Genomic DNA, 9,550 nt, shown 5'->3' on the forward strand with positions numbered 1-9,550 from the left:
GAAAAAAGTTAGAGGTTGAAGATCAGCCCCTGTGGTTGGGGGCATAGTCACAAAGGGGGTTCCCAGAGAACCTCAGACTTTATCCACAAATCTCAGACTCCAGACTCTCAGACCATCCTTCTAAAAAGGGGTTTCCACAAGAAAGCAGGAGAACTTTCATGGCATGAGAAGGCATCCTGTGGCAGGAGAAAAGGGATCACAGAACAGTAGGGAAGTATAGATCAACGTAATACATGTCTACATTTTATAATGAAACTGTGCAAGAATAAGTACTGTATAAAAAGAACAAAGGTCTAACTGGTTCCGAGCAGATGCTTTTCCTGCCATTTCCTGGCAGAGGCATTAGCTTTGGGCACAGACAAAGCTAAGCATGAGTCTGAAAAACACAACCTACTTGAGATGCCTCGGGTAAACATTCAAATGCAGCATCAAGAGACATCAAGAACAGACACAAAACTGCCTCAAAGTGTGTGTAAAGTGTGATGAGAGATGAGCCAATGGTGGAGTTCTGAGGAAGTCTAAATGAGGGGAATTGTTCTGGGGGTGAGAATGGCCCTGCACAGTAACCAGGAGAAGCCAGAAGAAAACCAACTATGTTTGTCTGTGAGGATAACAATCAAGGGACAGAAGTTTGACATGAAAACAGTAATCAGTAATGTCCAATAATATTAATATTAATATTGGAGAAATCGGAGAGATGAGTCAGCAGTAAGAGCACTTATTGCTCTTGGAGAGGATATGGGTTCAATTTCCACCACTCACATGGTGAACCATCTGTAACCCCAGTTCCAGGAGATCCAATGGGCAGTCACATGGTCCATATACATGCATGCAGCAAAACATTCATGCACATAAAATAAAAGATTAATAACAGAAATTTAAGTAATGTGCTGCTGAAATATTATCATTCGATTTGCAAACACAGAAGTTCATCTTTTCCATTCTGACAAGTTGATATTGAGGCAGTCAATCCTGACAGCTTGTTCAAGAAAATCATCTGTGAGACAAGGTGGAGAAGAAAACCATGGGTGAAGAGAGCTGTTGGTTAAAATGGAGATTTCTGAAATAAATAGAAAATTGAGTAGACTGGGCATAGTGGCTGTTAACCCCAGCACTCGGGAGGCAGATTTTTGTGAGTTCAAAGCCTGCAAAATCTACATAGTGAGTTCCAGGTCACCGACAGTTATATAGTGAGATCCTGTCTCCAAAAACCAAAAGAAAGAAGATGATGATGATGATGAAGAAGAAGAGGAAGAAAGAAAGAAAGTGTTGACAGATAATTTGTTTTTAAATAAGACCATTTCACAAAAACATAAAGAGAAACATTCTGTGTGAATGTTCTCACAAGGTGTTAGGAGAAGGAACTCCATGTCCCAAGGGACTGGTCCAAGAAATGGGCTCTCCAGTACCCAGGGGGCAGAGAGTTGGGGTGAGGCATTTTATCTATTACTTTTCTGTTTCTGTGATATAACACCAAAGGCAACTTATTATAGGAGTAAAATCTGAGCTAATGGTTATGATGGGGGAAGGCATGGCAGCAGGCAGCTGGAGCAAGAAGCTAGCTGGTCACATCTTCAACCAGGTATGGAAAGTAAAGAGCACAGGCTAAAAGTGAGGCCAGGCTATAAAGTCTCAAAGTGTTGAAATAAGAGTGGCGGGGCTGCGTCCCCGGCACCCAGCCGCCCACATGGCTAGCTTAGCTTATGCCCCGAAATAATTACACAGAAACTGTATTCTTTTAAACACTGCCTGGCCCCAATAGTTCCAGCCTCTTATTGGCTAGCTCTTACATATTAATCTAACACATTTCTATTAATCTTTGTAGCCCATGAGCTGGCTTACCAGGAAAGATCTTAACATGCATTTGCCTGGAGTGCGGGAACCATGGTGACTCACTGACTCAGCTTCTTTCTCCCAGCCCTCTGTTCTGTTTCCTCCACCCACCTAAGGGTTGGCCTATCAAGGGGCCTAGGCAGTTTCTTTATTCCTTAACCAATGAAATCAACAGATTGATATATGACACTCCCACATCAAAGACCATAATGTACTCCTTCCAGCAAGGCTTTATGTCCTGAAGGTTCTATTACCTCCCCAGAAAGCACTACCAACAGAGAACCCAGTGCTCAAAAATATGAGCTGGTAGAGAAATTCTCATTCAAACTGCCAGGGTCAGATCTGCAGTATTTACATGCTGACAGACATATGAGGAAGATGGGATTTAGTAGCTGCCCTCATCTCTGTGGAATGGGTTCATCTGAGGATGGAGGATGAAAGGGAGGAGCTACCAAAAGTATAATATGGCCATTCATGAGTAGAAGGACTGGTTAGGTGGAGAAACCTCTCACAACTGCCTTGTGCCAAATCCTACCGAAGGCTAAACTCATAATGCAACCCTTCTACTTTGCTATGGGTGTTCAGCAGCAAAGACAAATAAAGCAAGGCCAAGATGGTTCTTCCTGGAATCAGCTTTCTTCTGAGCTATAATCAAAACAAAGACCAGCAATGACAGTGACATGATTGTTTAGAGGTCAAAAAGGTATGTGAAGTGAAGGAGCATAAACGACTGGCAAATAGGATTAACCAGGCTAGCCTTAATATCAGCTTTATTAAGGGGAAGAAGGGTATAACTTACAAAACCAAGGTTTCAGCAAAGAGCAGGAAACAAAAGGGAAGTGCGGGGAGCACACCCCACACATCGCCTAAGGGGTACCTGCCCTACAAGCAAGGTGATTGGCTGGGGCTTCCCCTACAGTGAAGAAAGGAGGTGGTCGCTTAGTTAGGAGGAGACAATAGGCACTCAGAGCAGCTGAAGGTATAATAGTAGAAGAAGCTGACCAACGGAACAGGAACAAGAGGTGGCTAAATATCCAGTCAGATGGCTGACTTCTTCATATGATGAGATGAACCTGCTTGACCGTAGAAAAGGTAACTAGGGCAGAGAGGAAAGCTAGGGTAGAGAGGGAAAGAGTGGACCTAGAGAGGTAAGATTCAGCTTTTGTGGATGCTGAAGAACTGTAAGACAATGGTAGGGCTCAGGATGATGTGAAGAGAGTGAGAAGATGGGTGGATATCAGCCAGGAGAAAGGGAGCTCAAAGAGGAATGCCACAGAAGTGGTTGCTTCTGCTTTCTCCCACGGGGCTGCCTCTAGGAATCGTGTACAGGCAGCAGTGCAGAGCAAAGATGGTGTTAATGATGGTGTTGGTTACATCTACATGATCGAGATCACAGCTAGACTATGATGACGCTGGTATCTGAACGCAGGACCACACACCCAGTGAAGAAGTACATTGAAAGCAACTAACCTCAACACAACCAGTAGCAAGTGCTTTCCCCATTGTGGCATAGCTCTTCATCGATGTAATCTAAGTTTCGGTTGTCTTTGTCACTGTTTAATCAAGAGCTTGATTTATGTAGGGTAGGTTGGAACAGCATTTATCACAAGTCAGAGGATGACGAATCAAATGCATCTCCAAAAGAGTCTGTCTTGAAGTTAGAGAGATGGCTCAAGCCTTAAGAGCACTGGCTACTTTTCCAGAGGACTTGGGTTCAAGTCCCAGCAACCGCATAGCAACTCATAAGTGCCTGTAACTCCAGTTCCAGGTGAGCTGACACTTTTACACCATTGCACATAAAATAAAAGATAAAATAAAAATTTTAAAAAAAGAGTCTGTCTTCATCTAAGTCCATCTTGAACAAAGGCAGAATTGGTGGCAGAATACAGATGGGGGGGGTTACCCTTCCACAGTTCTTTCCCCACTGCGAGCCAGATATCTGCCCGTGCCTACACACTTTTTGGTGAGCATCAATATTACTCAGAAGGTGGGTTAACTAATACTAGTAAGCAGAAAAATCTTCACAGAAACAATTTAATTTCTCACTATAAAAGAGTTGACTTCTTAATATAAGAAGTTCAGAAACCAATTATTTGCATGTCGGTTCTTTAATAATTCATCTTTATCTTCTGCCTCTCTTTAACACTGAAAAGCACATGCATGCACACACACACACACAAACACACACACACACACACACACACACACACACACACACACACTTTTATCCCTCACTCCATTGTGCTCAGAGAGAGAGCCCCATGATTAAGGGAACAGAAATGAAGTCCTGTGATTCTCAGCAGAAAGGGAAGATAGACTTTATGTAAATTAGTAAACTTCAAGATCCTCTCTAAAAGCTCCTCTGTTTCACTGTCCATGGACAGCTCAACATCATGATCACCATCACCGCCTTGCAGGGTTTTTCCTTCTACAGCCTCCTCCCAGCAGGTCCCCAAGTACTAATCAAGGGACAGTCTAGTAAGAAACCTAGAAAACTATAACTCTGTGTTCTGTCTCTTATTATTAGTAGACTGAGCTCATTTAAAGCCATTTAGAGATGGTAAGTGAAAAGCAAGCTTATATCTCAACTCCAAAGTTCTCTGAATAATAACGATTAAAGCATGCAGCCCCAACAGTATAGAATAAACCGGGGATGATGTCATCCTTATCTCAGGTACAGCTATTTGGTTATAGGTCAAACTGCCAATTAGAGGCACTCCCATGAGATTCAAAGAGCGGAAAATATTTAAATGACCAGTATTCTCCAAGGCAATTATCTCAATTACAGTCAAATTCAGCGCAAAAATTCCTTCTCAGGGGGGCCTCTAGACAAATTCTTAACATGATTTAAATGCAAATGTCCTAAAGACTAAAAGACTACCCTCTAACATAGTGAGGGTATTGAAAAATAAAATGCCATTAAATTTGAACAATTTCTAGATGGTATCAGATTTTGTGTCTCCCCTTTTTTTGAGAGAGAGTCCCTGGATGGACTGGGTCTTACTACAGAGATAGACTACCCTCAAACTCACAGAAATCTGCCTGCCTCTACCTCCTGAGTGGTAGAAGTAAGAATGTACATCCATGCCCAATTAGATAATATTATACACGCTCTTAAACTCAAAAATACAAAAGATTGTTTCTTTGAATTAATACAATTTTAGGTTATCAAGGTGCTGTTAGAACCATTCATAAAAGACATTGCCTTCTACTGTGTTAACATATTTAATATTATTTATGTGGATCTGTGTTTGTCTCTTGATTTTATTTCTCTGGAGAACACTGGCTGCTACCATTACCAATCTCATGTCCTATATTTCCACAGTACTCATTACCCATCTGATATATTTAAGCTGAGCACCTATGAAGTACTGGAACATAGCTAGTATCATGATAATAAAGTCTCTTGTATCCTGGCTCTTCTCTTTTAGGGAGAAAGACAGAAACTAGTAGTGACACATTTAACAGCTGGCAATAAAGAAAGGTAAGAAAAAAGAGTGCGAGGAAGAGAGTCATTTTGGGCAGGGCTGGCCAGGAAATCCTTACAAACGCTGTGACAATTGAGCAGGTTGTCAGGTACCACTTGTAGTGACCTGGAGAAGAGAACTCCAGCAGGTACAACGGGCACATCCAAGGTCCCAAGAAGGCCTGTGTCTACCTGTTTTGGCTTTGTCATCTTATGGAATCCCACTGTAGTATTTTGGCCTTATGAAGGCACCGTGGGTGGGCTGCAGTCAGGACACAGGCCCTATACATTCCAGGAGCCGCTCTGTCTTCCAGTCTCTGATTCCTCGCCGGAAAAAGTAAAGAATTAGAACCAGACAGATAGTCCTATAGCATCCCTACTTTCCACAGAGTCCTCCCAGTGTTTCCCAAAGTACTACCGATCAAGGCTCTGAGGAACATTCTAGAGAAGGAGCCTGGATAACATTAACTCGGTGTCTCCAAACATATCTGCCCTCTAACTGGACTTTCACTATTGATAGAACTTAAGCCACTGAAAACACATTTAGAAACTGCACGCTTAAAGAGCAAACTTCTCTCTCTGCCCCACAGTTCTCTAAACAACGAGGATTATAACAACTAATCAGCCCAGCTTTTCATCTCATTGACATGTGATTTTAAGACAGACAGGGGAGACACCAAACTTCTTTTTAGCAATAGAATGTCTCTCAGCAACACAAGGCTATGTGGAACATTTATAAACACAACCAATAAAAGCAAAGATTCTGCGGACAGAGACAAGCACATGCTAACAAGTCAGAGGGTGAGCCTGGACTCCATGTGATGCCAGTCAGCATCTACTCCATGTACCATCATTACATGGCCCTCTAGTGACATCGTCAAGGGGATGGAAAGGCTGAAGTGACCACGGAAACCTCTTCTTTCGAACATTTAGCAATAAGCCTTGGCCATGACGGCTGTTCTCTAAGTAGTGGCTTACAAAGTGAGGACCCCAGGCAGCTACAAGAACAACTCCGTCTGGGAGCTGGTCAGAATGGAGGGCAGACTATGATTGGGATGTACTGTATGGAGAAAAATCTGTTTAAAATAAATAAATAATAAGTAAAGAAATAAATGAAAGAATTGGAATTTTGGTCCCAACCCCTTCCTACAAGTCCCAGGGAGTTAGTGACTGGGGATGAGACCAACAGCTGGTGTTGAAGCAAAGCCCTCCAGGCAAAGAAGCAAAATCACAGCCCAACCTTTCCCACAGTACATTTTTGTGACAGATTCAGTGTAGAGTAGAAATAGGCTTGGAGACCGCCTGTTGGAATGCAGAATGTTAGAGAGAGAGAGAGAGAGAGAGAGAGAGAGAGAATTTCTATACTTAGCATTTGATCACTAGTTTTTACCTTGTAAAATGCTATCAGACTCAGTATGAGTTATATCTATTCCAACAACTCTGAGTATAATTTCTTGCCAAGAGAAGATTCTAGAAAAAAAAACTAATGCTATAGCTTAGATTTTGAGTCTCCCGAAAGCTCATGTGTAGAAGGCTTTATCCCCAGCCTGTGCTGCTGTTGAAACACTGGAATTTTTAAGAAGTGAGGCCTAGCCCTGCAAGGCAGTAGTTAGTTCCTTCTCATCTCAGCACTGAGCAAATGAGGCCGCGACATTGTAGGCTAAAGAACAGCCTGAGCTGAATATTACGATTTTTTTTCTCTCTCTCTCTTTTTAATTTTTAGAGAGTGTGGGTTGGTGGGTGGTCTCAAATGGAGTAGCCTTATAGGGGTTTGTGGGATCCTAGGGTCCTTACTTCTCTTCTAAGCCTTCACTTCCCATCCTTGCATGAGTGGTATTGTCTCACTACGTACTTCCATCTTGTTCTGCCTCAACACAGGCCCAAGGCAACAAGCCAATCAAGCTGTGAACTGAAATAAATCTTCTCCCCTTTTCAGATGATTACCCACCCAGTGACAAAGTGCTGAGCAACACACATGGTCTGCGAAAATAAAAGAAAAACTGCGTGGGGCAAGTCCACGCAGGCTCAGTGTATGCTCTGCCACGGAGCTAGCTCCAGCCCTAACACTCTTTCCTTTTTTCAAGTAAATTTTCTGCAACGATAATGCCAGTTGTGAAAAACAGATTTTGTATTGGAAAAATTCTGCACAACTAACTCATATTTAGCATTTGAGCAGGATGTTGTTTTCAGCAAAATTCTTAGTCCTGACCAAGCCCTGTCTCAGTTCCTCTATCTGTGATGTACAGAGATGGGATACAAGTGCAGGAGTGAGTCAGAGCCAGCTCACACAGCAACGTGACGAACAGCTTTCCTCCCTCTCTCCCTCCTTCCTTCCCTTCTTCCTTCCTTCTTTCTTTCCTTTCTTCCTCCCTTCCTTCCTTCCATCCCTCCTCACTTCTTCCTATCCTTCCCCCCTCCCTTCCTCTCTCCCTCCTCACTTCCTCCTGTCCTCCCTTCTTTCCCTCACTCCCTTCCTTCCTTCCCTCTCTCCTCACTTCCTCCCTTCTTTCTTTCCTTCCCTCCTACCTCACCTTCCTCCTGTCCTTCCTTCCTCTCTTCTTCCCTTCCTTCCCTCTCTCCATCCCTCCTTCCTTCCCTCTCTCCTCACTTCCTCCCTTCTTTCTTTCCTTCCCTCCTACCTCACCTTCCTCCTGTCCTTCCTTCCTCTCTTCTTCCCTTCCTTCCCTCTCTCCATCCCTCCTTCCTTCCCTCTCTCCTTCCTTCCTCCCTTCTCTTTCTCTCTTCCTCACTTCATCCCTTCCCTCCTTCTTTCCTCCCTTCATCACATCCTTCCTTTCTTCCTTCCTCCACTCTTCCTTCCCTCCCTCCCCCTTCCTTCCTTCCTTCCTTCCTTCCTTCCTTTCTTCCTTCCTTCCTTTCATTCTCTCATAATTCCTTCCCCAAAGGGTCTCTGAATGTCAAATACCCCATGTGAATGCAGGTTCCTCTGGTGGCTGAAAGCATAAGCCTATCAAAGACATCCAGCATCATCACACCCCCACAAGAGACACCTTCATTCCTGGGGCACACAGGTCTCCCCAAAAATCTACGAAAGCATTGGAAGTAAATATTGGTATCTCAGGTGCAAAATCGGTATGGACTAAATTTAGAAATAGAGCAATGACTATAAAGGAGTTTTCAGATTTTATTTGGCACCTGAAAAAGTCAGGCAACTCCTTAACCTCTCTTCGTTTCATACAATAACCAGTTATTAAGATTTGCACTTCAACCATCTGTAAAAACATCTAAACTTTCAAATAGCCAGATGGGGTTCAGCCAACACGCATTATCTAACCGAAGATATTTATGGGTAGCTATGAAAACAAATGAAAATTTCACCCCATGTATAAATAAAGATACACCTGTCCTATTTCTCCAGCAAAGATGAAAGTATAGGAATTGGAAAAACAGAACAGTGCAAATCTAAGTGAAAATTTTGGGGAGCAGGATGGGGATTGAAAATGGGGCTTCACACATGTTGGCAAGCACTTTGCCACTGAACAGCACTCCCGTTTACTGTCAGACTGGTCACATATTTTGTGCAAATCATTTAAAATTCAAATTAAAGGTACTGTGTCAACTGAGACTGCACATTCATTTCCTGGTTGCCTAAATCCAAATAATCACACAAAAACTATATTAATTACAACACTGTTTGGCCAATGGCCCAGGCATATTTCTAGCTACCTCTTACATCTTAATCTATTTCTATTACAATCTGGGTATCACCATGAGGGTGTGGTCTACCAGTAAAGTTCTGGCAACATACTTTTCCCTCTGCAGACGCCATATAGCTGCCCAAGAAGCAAGAGGTAACAAGCCACAAGCCTTGTGGTAAAATAAAATATAGTAGAAATGGGTTAATTTATGATGTAAGAGTCATTGACCAAACAGTGTTGCAATTAATATAGTTTCTGTGTGATTATTTGGGTCTGGGCAGCAGGAAAACAAAAGAGCAACCGCTGTTCACGGTACTGAATCTGGGTCCATCCCCTAAGTGACTATAATGGAGTACCACAAATTCACTGGATTAAAAACGGTACAAAAGAACTTTGGGTGACTGTTTAGGCAGCGAGATGTCTCTGTCATTTCTAGAGTTTGGATTTCTTGTTTGCTTAGGAAGTATTATATCCTTCTGGAACCTCTGATAGAGTTGAAGAATGAATAGATAGTTATAGTTTTCCTTAGTTATGATAAAAGATAAAATAGATATAAATATTGTAACTGTAATTCTTGCTTGATAACTGTTTT

Source organism: Microtus ochrogaster, linkage group LG4, assembly GCF_000317375.1.
Source record: "Microtus ochrogaster isolate Prairie Vole_2 linkage group LG4, MicOch1.0, whole genome shotgun sequence".
In the NCBI taxonomy this organism is placed as follows: domain Eukaryota; kingdom Metazoa; phylum Chordata; class Mammalia; order Rodentia; family Cricetidae; genus Microtus; species Microtus ochrogaster.